The sequence below is a fragment of the Thunnus thynnus genome, chromosome 1 (genome assembly GCF_963924715.1).
Source record: "Thunnus thynnus chromosome 1, fThuThy2.1, whole genome shotgun sequence".
In the NCBI taxonomy this organism is placed as follows: domain Eukaryota; kingdom Metazoa; phylum Chordata; class Actinopteri; order Scombriformes; family Scombridae; genus Thunnus; species Thunnus thynnus.
The window spans coordinates 2,524,521-2,543,286 of record NC_089517.1 but is presented as its reverse complement, the minus strand read 5'-3'; the positions used below and the strand labels follow the sequence as shown (position 1 = coordinate 2,543,286).

General features: G+C 40.8%; 1 protein-coding gene across 1 annotated transcript in view; it reads left to right on the top strand.

The window, feature by feature from the left end:
* large2 (LARGE xylosyl- and glucuronyltransferase 2) overlaps positions 1–18,766 on the top strand; it is a 92,794-nt gene that overhangs the window by 27,129 nt on the left and 46,899 nt on the right. The window contains exon 2 of the mRNA XM_067591602.1: positions 5,411–5,508. The gene's annotated coding sequence lies outside the window, so the exon portion shown is untranslated. The remainder of the gene's footprint in view (positions 1–5,410; positions 5,509–18,766) is intronic.

The window sequence follows — 18,766 nt, the reverse complement described above, 5'->3', positions numbered from 1 at the left end:
AGATATGGATCAGATCTAGGACCACGTATACAAGCGGTCCATCTGATATGAAAAATATCAGATTTGTTTTGTTCACACTTCTGTGAAAAAAATCTGATCTGAGTCACTTTGAGGCAAAAGAAAAGCAGATTCATGCCTCTTCAGCCCCGATACAGAACATCTCACAGCATCTTCACTTTGTACAACACTGTAAATTTATCAAGAACTTCAGAACAAAGTCAAGAGGTTGTGATCTGTAGCACAACAAGCTAATGAAGCTGTAAACAGAACCGTGTTCTGCACATGCTCAGTAGCGTCTGCCTTACACAGAACTACTCTCCAGAGACTGAAAACATGATGCTGTTATTAGTCTTTGGATCCGTTTCTAAACAAACTAACGTGATCAAACTCTTCATGATGAAGGAACATGTGACCCAGTGCAGCGGTGTGACTCACTGACCTGTTTTTAATAAGATATATCAGACTTTAGATACACACACGATACTTGTTAGTAGATCAAACTTGTTGACAAGAAGATAAACAGAAAATCAGCAGCTTTATCCTTTAAGATTCAATCCAAAACCCAAACATATTCAGTTTACTGTCATAAACGACTAAAAGAACCAGAAAATATTCTCATTTAAGAAGCTGGAATCAGAGAATCAGAATAATTGCCAGTTAATTTCTTGTCTAATTCACTAATCATTGTAAAAGTGTGAAAATGAGATGAATAAATGACCATAAATCACAAACACTCAGCAGCTCTGATCCGCCCTCGTCACCAGAGGAGCCTTTTTTACTGTCACTGTCTCCTCTGACAGCTGCGACTTTTTACCACATCAAATATTTGTGAAACATCAGTTTCATATCAGATAAAGTCTCACCTCCTCGTTAATTCCTCCTCCTCCACCGCCTCATTCACCGCTGTGTGCCAAGAAGAAAACAGAAGCTTTTAACCTCCAACTAGAGCCAGAATCTCTCCCAAAGTCCCCGAACTCATCTGAAAATCTTTTTTCATCTCGACTCCTCCCTCTCGGTTTTCCACCCGGTAGCAGCGGCGGCGTCCTCGGCTGTTCCAGCTGCACCGAGGAGGATTCAAACCGCAAATCCATCCCATCATCTATAACCTGAGAGCCTTTTGGGTGCAACAGGGAAAAGTTAAAAGGATGTTAAACGTGATCGAATCTCTTGCGAGTCAAAAGTCACGGCTTCAATCAATCTTTTTGCCCATAAACTGCCCTCCGTTCCGTCGCCTTGGTTGCTAAGGTTGTTGCTAAGGTTGTTGCTAAGGCAACCGATGAGTGTCACGTCTTGTTTTTGTCACTATGAACTTTTCCCATCCGTTCAACCCACAACCGACCTCTGACCTCCATCCTGGAGTTTCTGTCCTCATATAAACGACAGGAAGTTCACTGTGATGCGACTAAACAACTAACGGCTGCGTTTCTCAGCTTTTAACTGTCAAACCTTAAATGAGGCACTAGAAGGAGACACTAATCCTAATTATCACTGTCTATAACGGAGGCATTTTGTACTAATAAGCAGGTTTTGTAGTCTGGAAACTGTGTTTGACAGCCGTGCAGAACAAAATAAAGTCTGGACTGAAGCTGATGTGCAGATAGGAGACGTTCTACTCTCTAGAAGAGGATGCTATTAGCTTAAATAGTCATTAGCAGTTTTATAAACAGTTTGTGTCTGTCGTCTTTTTGTTCTGGTTTGGACTCGTGACTCAGATCCTTCCTTCCTCTTGACGTTCTCAATTATTTTGCACCTTTTTTTCAAATGTGCTGCACCTGCACTTTGATCAGGTGACTCGTCCCGTCAGTCGTGTCGCTTTGAGAAATCGCACATCAAAGCGTTTGACAGCCAGACGTCCTCCGCAGCATAAAGACAGCTGCTAATTGGCTTCCAGCCCAAAGTGACTCATGTTTGTGTGTTTGTGACGGTGATTAAGTCGCCGCAATTTAACATTTAACTTTATGTTAAATCAAGTCATCCAACCTGCCGCCTCTTAACGAGCCAAAATCTCCTCATAAAATAAACTAAGTAACATGACGTCGTCTGAAACGCATCACTTCCTGTCAATCAATCATAACAAAATGACAAGACCAGGCTGAAGAAAACAGTTTCTTGTTCACTGATGGATTTAAAAAACTTATTTTACTGTTGAATTCTTAATGAATGAAACATTTTCACATCAGTTTCATCATTTATTGTCACAGTTTCATTCCTGTCAGATCACATGAAGCAGATTTTATCTTGTTCGTGCATCAGAGACGATCGAGTACAGTATATGGGGATATTTACAGATAAACCGTTGTTTCAGTGTTGCATTATTTAGTCAATTACTTTCTCTCCCAGGTCAAATTAAGATCTAGTAATGCAAAAACAAAAATATCTCATTAAAAATCACAGCAGTATGCAAGACATTATAAAAAGTTGAATAAGACAATAAAAATGATACAGTGCAGTGTGAGATATGAATAAATACTCCTACATTTGGTTTAATAAAAGGCAGCAAACATAAAAGTCTTCAGCTTGGTGTTTGTTCAGATATGTGGAGCACTGAGGACGCTTCATAACGTAACTGCAGATCAGAAATATATATGTTTGTATTTTTATTATCTTCCTTTGGAGACAATAAATACATCTGTCTGTCTGCTGAGTTCAAAGTGTCACAGAAATGTTCATCAGACGGGAATCATGAGTTTTACATGAAAGTGACTCATGAGAACATATTAAACTGCCATCAGATGAACATAAAGGGATTCATACATGCTGCCGTCAGTGCTGAGGTCTGTTTCTTTGTTTCGCAGTATATCAGGGACTTTAGATGCAGTCGCAGTTTAAAACAGACTTGAGATTTATTTGTTTGGAGGACGGCACGCAGCCAAGAACAACGCTCATCATCCCACTTCTTCTCTGCTGGCACGGGGGACGTTTTTTTTCTTTCATGCACGTGTTCGCTTTAAAAAAAAAAAAAAAAAGAAGCTTTAAGAATCCATTTCAGTGGCGGTACATGACCACATAATCAACTTATCCTGCAGAAATCTGTCTGTGTTAAACTGAGCTTCTCCTAATCTTATAACATGATAATAAAAAAAAAAACAGATTTCTCCTTTCAGAAATCATTTCACCGCTGTGAGAATGAAATAATCAGATTACTGAAGTGCATGTAAAAGAATCTGAAGCTTTCCTGATTCTGTTTACTGTCAACTTTGAGGAAGAAAAGAGAAAGAAATTCCCCCTCACTCACACTGGGCAGGGCTCCCTCCTCCTCCTCCTCCTCCTCCTCCTCCTCCTCCCTCCCTCCCCCGGGGTCGTATGGAGCAGATTTAATGGCTGCTGTTGTTTCACACTACAATCCAATCTGGCTGTGCTCCTGGAGCCATCAGAGGGCTGTTAGCACACAAACAACAGCAGCACTCCCGCTATCAGCGGCAGTAAAAACAGCCAGAGACCTCCTGCGGTTCAGGATGACTCCGGCCCCCCTCCCTCCTCCTCCTCCCCCCCTCATCCTCCTTGATGGGGATGCAGATTAGACTGTCGGCATGCAGGGTGGCGGTTTGTCACAGGCTCCGGCTCTGGATCGGGGCTCCGGGGGCAGAATTTCGTGGTGGTTTCTGACAGGCGTCGTGTCGCCCTCCCTCTGTTCTGTACGGCGGCGGAGACGAGCCGCCATCTGGACGGAGGGCAGCGAGCGCCAGGGAGGATGAAATAAAGACAAGACTTCTCTTTTTGTTGAGGTTATTTTTCCTCCTCCCATCTGCCTCTCTGCCCCCCCCATCCCCCCGTCCCCCCGTCCCCCCGTCCCTCCGTCCCTCCAGAGCCTCACCGCAGCGTTTTGCTTCCCAAAAGTCAACTCTAATAAACTCTGACTCGTTACTGTAATAATCAGTGATGCTTTTATATTTGTAAGTCTGACTGTGACTCCAGTTCAGCAAAGCTTTCCCCACTCACTGTTCCCAGCAGAAAACCAGTTTAATCTAATTAACTTATATTTTACATTTCTCTGTTTCATGCAGAGTAAATGAAACATTAAACATGTCGACTGTAATGCTGTGATTATCTGTGACCTGCTGACAGGAAGTGATGCGTTACAACGAGCTGGATTTAGACTACAGCTGCAACTAACAGTTATTTTCATTATTGATTATTTTCCGATTAATCGGTAAGAAGTTTCTTTGTCTCTAAAACATCAGTTTCCTGCAACCTGACATGATTATCTGATGTCTTGTGTTATCAAACAAAAAGTCTAAAACACAAATATATTTAATTAACTGCCATGTTATAAAAAGTCTCACATTTAAGAAACTGAAACCATCAAATGTTTTGGCATTTTTCTTGAGAAATCACTAAAATGAATGAATTTATTATCAAAATAGTCGCTGATTGACTTTCTGTCGATCAGCTAATCGTCTAATCGTTGCAAATTTATGTTGTTGGTAAAAACAGACAAGCTGCTGTAATGTCTGTCCTGTAGAGCCACGTATTAGGTTTAAAATATTGTTATCAAATGCTTGGTGCTTGCGTAACGTTAGCTTGGTGCTTGCGTAACGTTAGCTTGGTGCTAGCATCACGTAAGCTTGGTGCTTGTGTAACGTTAGCTTGGTGCTAGCGTCATGTTAGCTTGGTGCTAGCATCACATTAGCTTGGTGCTAGCATCACGTAAGCTTGGTGCTTGCGTAACGTTAGCTTGGTGCTAGCGTAACGTTAGCTTGGTGCTAGCGTCACGTTTTCCGGGCTGAAATTCCACTTTTACAGTATCATGAATGAGATTTTTATGAAATGATTCATTTCTTTTTCTTCAGCGTGATAATTGAAAGTGTTTCCTGCTGCTTTAATAAGCGACTTCACACAAACACGTTCACATCCAGACTCCGGAGGTCACACAGAAGCTTCATTCATGTCGGTTTTTTTCACAATTTCACATTCATGTTTAAAGACTGAAGACGTTCACACGGACGACCTTCATCTGTCCACTGTGATTAACACACACGCTCCTCTGCTGGCTGTAGAAATGTCTTCACTTCCTCTCTGACATCACAGGAACAGCCGCCAGATTCACACATATAGACGACGAATATTCAAAACATTTCCATCATCAGTGTTTGACAGTTGAAGCGCGATGCAGAAACTCTACAGTGATGAAGGCTAATGAACAAAAACAAAACAAACATTTTTTAAGAAAAGAGTCTGTAGATTATAACTTTATTGACGACAGCGTTGAGTATCTCTGTCTGCCGTTTGATTGATCGCTCCATTGATCTTCTGTTGTTTGATATTCTCTCTCTCACACATAAATCTCCATCTTTCTTTCTCTCTGTTTGTCATTTTGAATAGATTTTTATTTTATTTTCTGCTGATGTATAATCTCTGCAGTCCTGTCATCTGTCATCTCTCACCTGTTTATATATATGTTTCTTTACAGATTGGATTTTCTCTCTGAGGTTTCTGTTCTGACTGAGGAGCTTCTCCGTCACTTCCCATCAGTTTTTTCCCACGCTGGGATTTACATCTGCCAATCTGGTGAGGAACAAACGCTTTTTCTTTTTTTTTTTCTCCTCGCTTCACACTTTTCTCCTCTCTCTTCGCTTCTTTCTCTTCTGCTCAGGAAATCTGCCGCTGTGAATGTGTGTGCGTGGGAGTGTGTGGATGGTTTTATTGTTTGCAGAGGAATATGACAGCATGTGAAGTGTAAAGAATCAGCCGTATCAAGACAATAACAGGTATCAGTGTGTGTCTGAGGCTCAGAGGAATCAACACAGGAGGGAATTATTTATGTGACATGAAAATGAGATTTCAGTGCTGCATCGTCAGAGTTTAACATGTTAAATGCATCTGATAATGATGCTTCTGTGTTAATCTGAATGTAAGGAATTTAAGCTCATTTTTCCCCCAAAAGGTTTTCTCAGTCTTCCTCTTCTGCTTGAGGAGTTTTGGAAGCCGCAGTGGAAATTATTAATGTCTCCTTGAAGCATTTTGGGTACAAATTTAGCACAGTAGCTAGCAGGAGAGGAGTAAGCTCTCTAAAGCAATATACTACGGACAAATGAATACTGCAACACATGCAGCTGTTTTTAACGCTCAAAGACATGGACTGATACTTGCTAAATATAAGCAGTACATGGATTCTTTCTGGCCTCCTCCTCTTCCTCAATGATTTAAACAGGTCATGTGTCGCGCTTGGTGACAGTTGTTGAAAATATCTGAGCCAATCAGAGCTTTGTTGGCAGGATTACGAACGGAGACGTGATCTTCCTGTAACAGAACCAGACGAATAATAATAACAGAAAAATGGTGATAAAACTCAACTCAGCTGCACAGGTTGTTGTAAGTCAACTTCTGGAAATAACAACTCCTAAATCGACATATTTAAGTCAAACTGGAATCACATTTAATCATCCCTTTTAAACATTTTGTTAATAGTTTTGTTTTATTAGGATGAAGAACGTTTGCAGGAATGTTTACATGCTGTTTAATGTGCTGAGCAGCTAATTAGCTGTCTAGCTGCTAACTGACATTAGCGGCTGGTGGTACATCGTATGAACGGAGACAAATTAAATGAACTGCTGTAGCTACGAGTCATGGACAGACAGCATGTTGCTAACAGGGATTTTGAAGAGCAACAACCAAACCAGCATCTAACAGGTCCGAAGTGACATTTGTAGGAATGTTTACATTCTGTTTAATGTGCTGAGCAGCTAGTTAGCTACCTAGCCTGCTAACTGACGTTAGCTGTGGTGGAAAATTGTCTTTCCATGATCTAACGATATGCCAGTGAGAGTGCAAAGATAGCCTTATTCCAATAAGAGACGGTTCCCATGGGAATTAGCAATATGGCTAATCTGTGATATAGCATTTTGGTTTTCTGTGTGAAATGATTAAAGGCCGTCAGGTCCATTTTTAGTGTGAGAAAAAGGTGGAAGTTGCTATGACAGTAATTTTTAAGATAAGTCGCACTTGTATTATCACCAAAGCGTCAAGGTCACTTATGGATCTCATAATATAATAATGACCAGATGGCTGAATATTATTAAAAAATGAGGTGGAGACTAGAAACTAAGCCCCACAATAGGAGAGGTTATGAAAAGTATATAATATGAGGTTTTTTCTTCGTCCTGGGACAAAAAGGCCTCGGTTTGCTCTGTATCTTTTTATGCACAGTGAACCTATTCACATTGGACTCTACCAGCTTCCAGTGTATTTTTAGCTTGCAGTATTTTTTTGAGTCTCTCTTTCTCATGAGTTTTTGAGTTTTGTGTTGAGTCGTGAGTAACCTGAAGAGTTATTGGCCTTATCTGAAGATTTTACCACAGCATAGCGGTGCACTTTTTCCCGTTGAATATTTGTTTGGTGGCTCTTTCAACAAGCTAAGCTGTAGGACGAGACGTGTGTTCATGTTTGTAAGTTTAGATAAGAAGGAGACTTTAGCAGGTAAGCTAATGTGGGTTGTTGTTGTGTAGCAGGATGCAATCAGGCTCAGTGTGACCATCTGCTCTGCCAATGACAGAACGACTCGTTATCGCTTCATGAAAAGATTTGTTTTGCTGTATCAGAAAAAGGACGAAGATGGACAACAGTGAATTAATGTTAAACTGGGGGGGAACCTTCATCATTTCTCCCTTTTGGTTTCAGATTTTTTCTCAAAGGAGAAAACAGGACAAGTGATTTACTGAGCAGATACTCAGATACAGATGCAGGTTAATATGAACACAGAGTCAGACGGTGCTTGTTAATGAAAATGTCACCAACTGTGATATTTGCAGGAAGGTTTAACAGATTTGTTCAAACGTATCAGAGTTAATCAGCAGACAGAACAAACAGCTGAAACAGACCTCAGAGACATGTTGGTACTATTTTCTTTAAATAACTCAAAATGATGAAGCGATTATAAAAAGTAGGCGATTAAGTTTCTATTGATAAACTAACGGTTGCAGCTCTACATTAGACGACTGAGAGAAAATTAATTGATTGATCATTTAAATCATTTTTAAACAAAAATGCCAAAATTTCTCTGCTAGCAGCTTCTCATATGTGAACATTTACTAGTTTTCCCAGTTATTGTTGTTCGCTCGGGCTTCAGGGAATAATGATCGGCATTGTTAACACTGAACAATCAATAGATTATTAAAGAAAACAACAGCTGGTTGCAGCCTCACAGTACTTCTTCCCTCAGTCTGATAAAACTTTACAACAATGAGCTCAATATTTACTAAAACTAGAGTTGAGACTGCTGCTAATTTATAACTAATTACCAATTAATTGAATCATGTATAAGCCAAACAACATGGAGTAAACCTGGACTTTTGTCACAACTACATGGACATCTCAGCAGCGACGTCTGGTATCAAAGAGGAGCTGAGATTCAGTTTCCATTCGGTATCAACTCCGTCTCATGCATCCCCCCCTCTACGCTTTGTTACACGCTCCCTCGACACAAAACGCTTTATATTACCCCTCATTCAATTTTAAAAACACAATCTACGTTCTGCGTCTGTTCAGAGCCCGCGGAAACATGTGTTTGTGTGACGAATGCATGAAAAGAAGTAATTTCTGAGGCTTGTGTTTGGAGATGTGGAAGCACAAGTATGAGGCGGTGTGTTTTTTTGGTCCTGATGAGATAAAAGAAGCAGCGTCGTGTGATCCGTCCTCCTTCAGGAAGGAGATTATTTCGAGTTTGGGAATAAAAAAAATAAAAAAAAGAAAGAAACGGCCTCTGAAGTCTCTGAAGTCTCTGCAGCAACGAGAGGATCCACCGGCGTGCTGTCAGCTCCATCATAAGATATAAAACTGTTGGTTGAATTAGCTGCGTCTACCTGTGTGTGTGTGTGTGTGTGTGTGTGTGTGTGTGTGTGTGTGTGTAAAATCCTCATTTAAAGCCTGATGTTTAGATCCCTGGTGTAGGCGGCTTCTGGAGGTGTTTTTTTTTTGAAGAGATGTTTTACAGAAACACGTCTTAGAAGAATTTTCCACTTGATAAATTAAACGACATGTGGTGCCTGCATGAACCAGTAACCTCCATCTCCCCTCCCTCCTGTATTATATACATCTGCTGTATATACACGGCTGATTTAAAGACATCTAGATGTTTAGGTGAAGGAATAAACACAGCATTGATTTCTGCCTGGAATCTACCTTCTGTAATATTTAGAAAATGCACAAGCCTGGTAGATACATACAGGGTGTTTATGTGAACTGATAAACTGATAATAGGACAGAACAAATGCAAACAGTAACACAATTAAACACAACTTTACAAGAAGACGTAAAACAGAAGACAATGCTTTTGTGTCTGTGGAGCGGAGGCGGGACGGAAGACGGACAATAGTGTGAACCAGATCTATACTCAATGCGTGAGATTAACTTGAATCTCATTAATATCACCGCGGCAACACGAGTATTGTACATGATGTGACACTTCTGTGCTTTGATTATATTCCCCTCAGTATCTCTTCCACTTCACTTTAATATTAATCATTGGATTTGTTAATATGATATAAAAATATATTGATTCTTTGAGCTTTAGAGAGTTAATTCAAACCGTCAGACCCTTGGTGTGTGTGTGTGTGTGTGTGTGTGTGTGTGTGTGTGTGTGGTGTGTGTATGTGTGTGTGTGTGTGTGTGTGTGTGTGTGTGTGTGTAACCCTGCACCTGCTGTGTGTGCAGCAATGCGACGTCTCTGACTGATTGATGTTCTCTGCTCGCGGCTGCAGACGACCTGTAAGACTTGTAATGAGCTTTTATAAGGTGACAGCCGACACACACACACACACACACACACACACACACACACACACAAAAGTATCCCCCCCCCCACCACAGGATCTAGACAAAGGTGAGCTGACATGGCCGCGGGTTACTCTCCTAATCCCCTGACCTCCGACCCCTCCGCTGCAACCTGCCTCTGATTGGGCAGATAACAAACATCAGAGGTCATGTGATGTGCTGATAGGGTCGTCTGGACCGCTGGAAGGCTGGGATGTTTAATTAGCTCGTGTTCCCAGGAGAGGGGCGGGTTTTTGGCCCCCGGGGGGCCTCTGTCAGGGTTTAGAGGTGAAATAAAGCCCTAAATTAGGGACTGACCACATGTGTCCAAACAGTATGAAGAGCGTCAGTGTTAATTATTTTGAATTTAAGTGATGTCATGACCTCGGCTCTCTATGCGACATCGCCGCGTCTCTAAATCTTAACAGCGGATTCGGTTCAGGTCGACGGGAACAGACGGGAACGACAAGAACACAAAGTCCTGGTTGTGAAAAATTCCTTTAAGGTTGCCAGCGGCGGCGCCCCATCCCCACCCTCCCTCCCATGGTGCATTGCTGTCCTCTTCTTCACAGAGAGTAAATGATGAGACCCTCCCGCGGAGCCGTCGACTACATCTGTTGTGACTGCTGGAGAAATGAGGGGAGAAGATTGAAGGAGGGAGGGGGGGGGGGGGGGGGGGGGGGGGAAGTGACGAATGAAGATGGAGAGAGACAACATGTGATTCGTACAGTGAAAAGCTCTTATTAATGGATGTCTGCCACTCCTCTTCCTCACTGCTTCTACTATCACTGCCCCCCCCCACACACACACACATACACCTTCCTCCTCCTCCTCCTCCTCCTCCTCCTCCTGCTGTCAGAGAGATGAATCTCTGACTGTGAAGAAATGGAGCCGAGGCTCCACGGGGGAAATGAACTCACAACTATACTTTATCATTTACCTCCACCTCCTCCTCCTCCTCCTCCTCTCCCCACAGTCCCCTCTCTCCCTCTCTCTCTCTCTCTCTCTCTCTCTCTTTGTGTGCCTCTCTCGCCCTCCTGGTATCTGACATTTGAACCGAGGAATCGCCACAATCTCAACATCATATCCTGAAGCCTTTTTTTTTCCCAGCACAGAGCGGCCTCCTCTCTCCTCTCCTCTCTCCTCTCTCCTCTCCTCTCTCCTCTCACCTCTCAGCACTTTGTGATTCACTGAAGCAGGACAGGATTTCTGTAAATCAGCAGCCTCGAGGTGACTGAGGTGAAATAACAGCTTCACAGCTTCTTCTGAATATGTGTGTTGCTGCTGCTGCTGCTGCTGCTGCTGCTGCATAATTGGTGCTAAAATTGTTTAAAATAGATCGAACACAATGTCACAGTCGTCTCCGACGTGGATACAGACCCGTTACAATCTTCACATCTTGTGATCGTGCTCATCAGCTCAGAGAGGTGCGATGATGCAGAGAAGCTAAAAAAACAACATTATGTCTCAAAAAACTTTGCCTTTTTGGGAAATAATAAAAAACTCCTTCAGTTCTTTATGTGCATTACATTCTCAGAGGTGTTTTAGAAGTAGAAGTTTCACAATAAGAGTAATAAAATCCTTTTAGATCTGTATGTCAGATGAATTACAGTAAACTCCAGCTGGTAAAGCTTCGATTCAGACGTGAATGTCCTGAGCAGACCTCAGGCCCCGTCAGGCTGAGAGCAGGAAGGATCCTCTTGTCACTGCGGCCCGAAACTCGTCCCGGACAGAAATAGCAGCATGTGACTCATCACATTAGCCGAGGCCCCCCGACGGGGTCTCGCAGCATCACAGCGCATCAAGCACGAAAGCGGAGGATGCAGATCATGCAGACTGAGGACAGGAAGGAGGAAGATGCATCAGGAAAAAGTTCAAGTCTGAGTTAATGTTTGAACTTCTGACTAAAAAACATCAGATTGGATCAAATTTTATGTCTCAGTTATGATATTTTGTAGTTTTTAACTCTTATTGTTCATTTATTTAAAGGTTTTTGTCAAACTAAAGTGTTTCTCATGAACATTTAAGTAACAATAAATGATAAAAGAGAAACAGAAATGAGATTAAAAAAAAGACATTTTGAAAGAAATGATTAATAAATACGATTAAAACACATCTTTAAAAACACATTCTCACATTCACGAGGACAAAAATGATCTTTCACACGTAGATTATTCTGTTGAAACTCTGGACGGCAAAACAGGCTTTTATTTTTAGATGTGAGTTTGTGCTCAGCGGTGTAACAGGTGTCGGCCTTGAATCAAATCAGCACTCGCTTCCTGCCTTCTGGTTCGACGCCATTTTTAGTTTACAACACATCACACACTGAGTGTTAGATTCAGATTCGTCTCAGTGTGACGTGATTGATGATTGTCCATCATGCGTGTGTTTTATCTCACACTGTGTCTTATATTCAGTGTAAAGTTCTGTGTTGTAAACTGGAAGAGAAATAAACAGGATTATTTCCAGAAGCTGCTAACTGGAGTCGATTCTCAGCCAAACGTCAGCAGCTGCAGTCGTTCTGTCTCAGCTGGATACTTGAAGAAATCCAAAGACTGGAAACTTACTGGATAAGTTTTGTTAAATCAGCTTTTCCTCCGACAACAAACCGACTTCTGATCCAGTTTCTCGACTCATCAGTTAGTGATACAACTGTTCACACATTCACACCAACACACAACAGTCAACCTGCACGTCTGTGGACTGAATGCAGGTTTTGTTTACAAGGAAGTTTTATTTTGAAAGGTATGAGGAGGCCAGACTTTGACTTTTCTACTCCAAAACTTTTTGCTAATGTTGCATTTATTTATTAGTTTTCTTATTTTTCTTTTTGCAAAACTAAAACAGTTTTCTGATCTGAATGTGTGTTAAGATTTGGTTAGTAATGAAGGTCACAGCGGTCCTGGTTTACCGCCAGTAAGAAACAGGAAGTCAACAGCTGTCTCTCATGTCAATTAGTTGTTTTATTTATAAGTGGAATTTCTATATTCATGGTTGTTTACAGTATCTTTATATAATTAACTTTTTCACTTTTTATTACATTCATGAGCTGGATGCAATTTGATTTTAGTCTAAATGATGATAAAGTTAATCTTGAATCATCCATCAACCCGACCTCCTCCTCCTCCTCCTCCTCCTGCTTCTTCTTCTTCTTCTTCTTCTGTGGACTTTGTGGCTTGATGACATCATCATAGTATTTCTTGTTTTGCATAATTACTACGGTTTCTGGAGGGCGCCGTCACCTGAATGTAAACATATCTGGTTTAGTTCGTTTGCTGAATCAACGGTTGTTTTTCTCAGGATGAAAGTGTTACCCGGGCGACGGTGACGGTGTTGGTGATGTTGTTGTAGGTATCAGTGTCTCGTGTAGCTTTCACAGCACACGGCTGCAGCCTGCTGTGCTGGACGTGGTTCTGCTGCTGCAGACGGGTGCTGCTCATTGTGTGTGTGTGTGTGTGTGTTATGCAGAGTGTGTGTGTGTGTGTGTGTGTGTGTTATGCAGAGCGTGTTATGCTGCTGTCTGCTCTTGTTAGCGTTGACGACTGACAGCAGTGACAGCACAGATCTGCCGAGAGCAGCTTATTAAGATGAGGGACAGGAAGAGGCTGCGGAGAGGGTTAACAGGGCAGTTGAAGCGTGTGTGTGTGTGTGTGTGTGTGTGTGTGTGTTACATGCATGTAGAAAAAAACCTCTGACACTATGCTGCTGTAGGTTTGGATGAATCTTCACACTTCTTCTCACAGATCTGAGGTCACGTTTACACCACATGCTGACGACGACCCGGTTCTGGTTTTGTCCTCACATGTGTGGAAGTCCAAGACCGACAAAACCAAACTCCATTATTTCTATGTGTCCATTACATCTGATCCAATTAAAAAAGTCACAAGTTCAATTTGAACTCTCATTTCATTTTTTTCATTAGTGCTAAAATTAAACTTGAAATGAACTTCCACAATAATTGTCAGTGTAACAACAATCATGATCCGACTGTTCTTCTGATGAGACTGAGAGTGAAATAAACTGTCAGTTTATGACAGTTTGTCCATCAACGGAAAATTAATTGACAACTAGTTTGATAATCAATAAATCATTGATATTTGATGGTTTCAGGTTCTCAGATGTTGCTGCTTTTCTTGATCTTATATTATAATGAAGTTGAATATTTTAAGATATTACACTGAGCGTGTTTAGTATCCTGGTTATATATAAGAAACCTACATGATCACAACAGTATCCAGGTGTCTGATGGTCTGTCTGCAGGTGTGTTTTATTTCCTGATCGTCTCAGTCACTTAGTTCTGTACCGACTGAGTCAACAGTTAAGAATGAACACAATCTGCTTTCTGTCTGTCTGAACTCTGCTGGATTTATCTTTGATTACTTTACCATCATAACTCTTGTTTTACTGACTAACTGCTATAAACACATGACAGGAAATGATCAGATGTTTATGTGCCACAGTGTTCAGAGCTCAAAGTGCATGAACGTTAACGTTTGCACATAAATATGTAGTTATGTTGTGTTAATACGCTTAAAGACTTGTTAACACATATAATAACCCCGTATGAACATGTATACATGTGTTTTATTGAGATGGTCTTTCTCTCACTTTCTCATTTAATTTTGCTAAATTCCTTTTATTTAAAACTACAAGTGAAAAGATGTTTTACAGATGTTTTTAGTTATTGTAGTTGAACATCACAACATGACGTCAGATAAGCCTTAATGGGAAAATGCTTGTGCTCCTCTGTGCAATCTATACAGTGACACCAAACGAGCCTGATCTGTTATTAGCATTAGCATCATCATGTATGAGGTAAATGAACATACATGTTAACACACAAACCTGGTGATACTCCGGTGAGCTTTAGGGAATGTGATGCATTTTCCAAAGTTTTATAAACCAAACAATTAATCAAGAAAATAATCAGAGGATTAATCGATGATGATCATCATCTTTAGTTGCAGCCCTTGTTAAATTTGTAATTATGACCCATTTTAACTGACTGGTGGTTAAAATAATGATTATATTATAGTGCAACATCAGTTTTTAACTGGTTATGAAACAGTCTTATTTTAATACTGAAGCCTCTTTATGACCTACATAAGCAAACGAGACCATCAGAGAGAAGATATTTCTACATATTTATTCTAAATGTTGCCACCGGGTCAGATTCTCTCTGAAATCAGACGAAATAATTTACAGCTGATGTTTACATGACATGTAGCAGTGTAACATGAGGGAGGATGAGGATGAGAAGAAGATGTTTCCTCGCATTTAATAACGTTAAAAGTGAAGTTAGACATGTTGTCGGCTTCCCAACTCATTTTAAAAAAGATGAGAGAAAAAGAAAAAGAGAGTCCACAGAGGCCAAAATCAACAGGAAATGAAAGTTCCTTGTTGTAACTTGTTTCCAAAGCAAATATTTCAGGGAAATATGTATAAAATATTGCAGAAGACGACATCTTAAATGTTTCCAACGTGGTGTTTTTGGGTTTAAATATTTCATTCTAAGCATCAGTGAAGTGTTGGAACAACAGAAGATACAGATGATGTTGTCTGGACTAAAACAGAATCAATATTGCACATTTATTGCATCACATGTTTCTCCACAGCAACAGAAACTCTGTTCACCCTCTCCGACCTTTTTTTTTTTCACAAGCAGCAAAACATCACCAACAAAGCAAAAAGAAAGAATAAAAGTGGTGCTTTGATTTTAGTCTTGGAAAAGTTTTTTTTTGGACTTTTAGGAGACGTGTAATCAAAGATGTCACCGTCCGTGTAATAAGGAGGAGAGGTCTGAGTGTGTGGGCAGACGGTTTGACCCCCCCCGAACCGCAGATGGAGCGTGTTTTCTGAGTTCAGGTCAGGGAAGGAGCAGCGGGAAAGTTTTGCCGCCTGCAGGCTTTCGTTCTTCCTCTGCTGAGTTTCAGCTGCAGCTCCACCAGACCATCGAGCTGCGATCGCCTCCAGGTCGCTGCTTACGCTGCTGATTCTACCAAAAATACACCGAGGATACTGTTGTTACACACAGTTTATAGTTTCAGCAGCAAAAACATATTTTCTCACTTAATCCCAGTGATGTCTGACCTGTCTGATGTATATACGGTGACATCTCAGACTCATCTTCATTTGTATCACTAAACAAATACATTAGTATGTTGTTAGTGTTCTTTAGCTAAGGCTGAATGTTGAGCTAGTAGCACAGTTTAAAGATAAGATCAAACCTTATTGATCCCAGGAGGGAAAACTGGATCCTCTTTTGTTAATAGACACAAAGAATGATTTTACAATATTATCTGAAATGTACAAAACTGAAACAGTATTTAATCCAATTTAATTTAATTTACTGAGAAAAAGGGACAACTTCATGATGTGGCGCTCACAGTACTGGCATTAAAAGTAATTTCCAGCAGCTGGAGACCTAAAATGACCTCCGTAGGTCTTTATTCTTCATCTTTCTGTTGACGAGTCTGAGCGACGTCATGGTGAGACGATGAAATCAGAAAGACTGAGAATTTATAAGAAGATCAACATGAGTTATTTCTGCCTTAAACTACATGAACTGCAAAAGTGATGCACAGAAAATGTTCAATATACTGGGAAGGAATAATCCCTGTTTGCTCAGAATGATAAATTAGCTGCTAGCTAGCATGTCGTAACTGGATTTTAATGAAGTGATGAATAGTTTTATATAGTAGCTGGTCGAACATGAAAAACTCCACTGATATTAGACCAGAGCGCATGTTTCAGGTGATGTGAGAAAAGCAGCGAGGTTAGCAGACCTCTGTAGCTCCTCATCTCTGCTGGAGGCTAGCAGCTCCACGCTACATTAGCCGCTATTAGCATAAAACACCACAATCTGCCACCTAACTGTCAGTGGTCAAGTTGCATCATGGGTACTGTAGTTGTCAGATTTTTGACAAGGAAGAATGTGTGGAATAATAAGTGTCACTGATGATGTCACTTGAGTCAGCGTCGGTAAATAAATCTGGAGTTAGAGAGAAGTTAGCAGACGTCTGTAGCTCCTCGTCTCTGCTGGAGGCTAACAGCTACTAGCATCACACACCCCAATCTCCCACCTGTTAGTGATCCAGTTGCATTATGGGTAATGTAGTTGTCAGATTTTTGACAAGGAAGAACACATGGAATAAAAAAGACAATATATCTGGTTCTGCTGCATCGATTTTCATCCTGTTTTTTTTTTAAACTCTTCTTTGTGAGTCTGACGGTGTTTTACAGGAGTGAAATGCTAAAACTCTTTGAGAGTTTGTCAGACTGTGATCAATACTTTCCTGATTAGTTTTATGTGCATGTAGAGTTTTAGAGTGTGACTTGGTGATAGCTGATATCTAACCTTTAACCCACGTGGTTATTATTGTTGCCATGACAACGAAGGTGGCCTGACTTTAAGAAAGTAGTAACTTTAACCCACCACATGTTTCTCTAACATTAACAAACCTTAAAACATCATTATTGATTAACAGTGATGTGTAACAGACAGATGATGTCGTCCTGCTGATTACTGCCGATAGAGACGCCGGATTAGAAAACGCTGCTATGTGTCGTTCTGGAGTCACATGATCAAACACGTATCTGGTTGTTTTATTTAAAGGACTTGTTGGATGGAGATAGAGAGGTCAAATGTAGGTTACTGTTGTTGTCTAGCACTCCACCAACCCCTGAACACACCTGGAACCTGGATTAAGTTTCACCTCCAGGAACTCGTCCTCAGAGCGACGCTGAGAGCAGCGGAAACAAAAGATCCTTTGTCAACGTTACGTTTCAATAAACTTCTGCAGAAGAAAAGCAGTAAAAAGAGGCCACGGACAACCTCCCATATGACACAACCATTCTTTATGTTTCTCTTCTCCTTCCACTGGGAGAAATGTTTTAATTTCAAGTTTGTGCAAAGAAACTTTTAGCTTTTTTTTTTAAAGGCAAGAATCTCAGTAACCAAGGGGCCAAGAAACGGTTGAGTCACCGTCATCGATCGACGTTCCTGTAAAACCTCCCTCAGTTATATTATGGTATGTTTTTCTCTGTGGGATCATATAAACCTGTGTTATTGCTCAGGAGCAGCAGGTGAATATATATACAGCAGCTGATGGCTTATAATAGATTCTCAGTGGAAACTTTGACCCTCTTTACTGTCCTCAAGCAGAGACTTTGCTGTATATGAATCTGCAGCGTGTAGGCAGCCAGAGCTCAGGGAAACAGAGGAGCTCTTGTGTGTGCGTGTGTGTGTGTGTGTGTGTGTGTGTGTGTGTGTGAATCTGTAAACTGCGAGTCGATTGTCATATTATTTATACAGTCGGTGTGGGTGGGCAGCACAAAGCCAGAGGGCAGCACATGTTTACACTGAGAGAGATGGAGAGAGATCCTCTCTGCAGCGCCGCTATCACATACTGATCCTCTGCTCTCTGAATTTAAAGTAGTTCAGCTGTTGTTTTCTTTAAAAGGGAAAATTCTGTGGGTTTTTTTTTCATTTTCTTGGCATAATTTCTATTGGTTATAATGGTTATAATGGTTATAATGGTGCTGTTTGATCAGTAGATGGTTTGTGTTTATGTATTTTTTTATAAAGATGAATTTTAAGTTGAAGACCTTGAGGGTGGGAACATCTTCTCTGGTTGTTTACTTCATATTTAACAATATCTGAGGGTTTTTTTTCTGTTGCTAAAAAACATTTAATGTTTCCAAATCTGAATGTGAAGCAGCTGCATCACAGAGTTTCATACAAGAAACACCGATATGAACAGATTCATTCATTTAAGACAGGGATGCACGATATTGGATTTTTTGCCGATATGCCAATATTTCCAACTCATTGTGGCCGATACCGATATATGCATAAATTTTTTTCCAGCTGGCTGAGGAGACTGTTATACATGCAAGCATAGATTGTACTAAGTATGATCAAGAAAGACAATATATGAAGGAAGAACTGAGGAAGACTGGAGTTCAGGAGCTCAGCATTAAAACTTTAACGAAGCTGCCAAGTGGGAGCAGCAGCAGA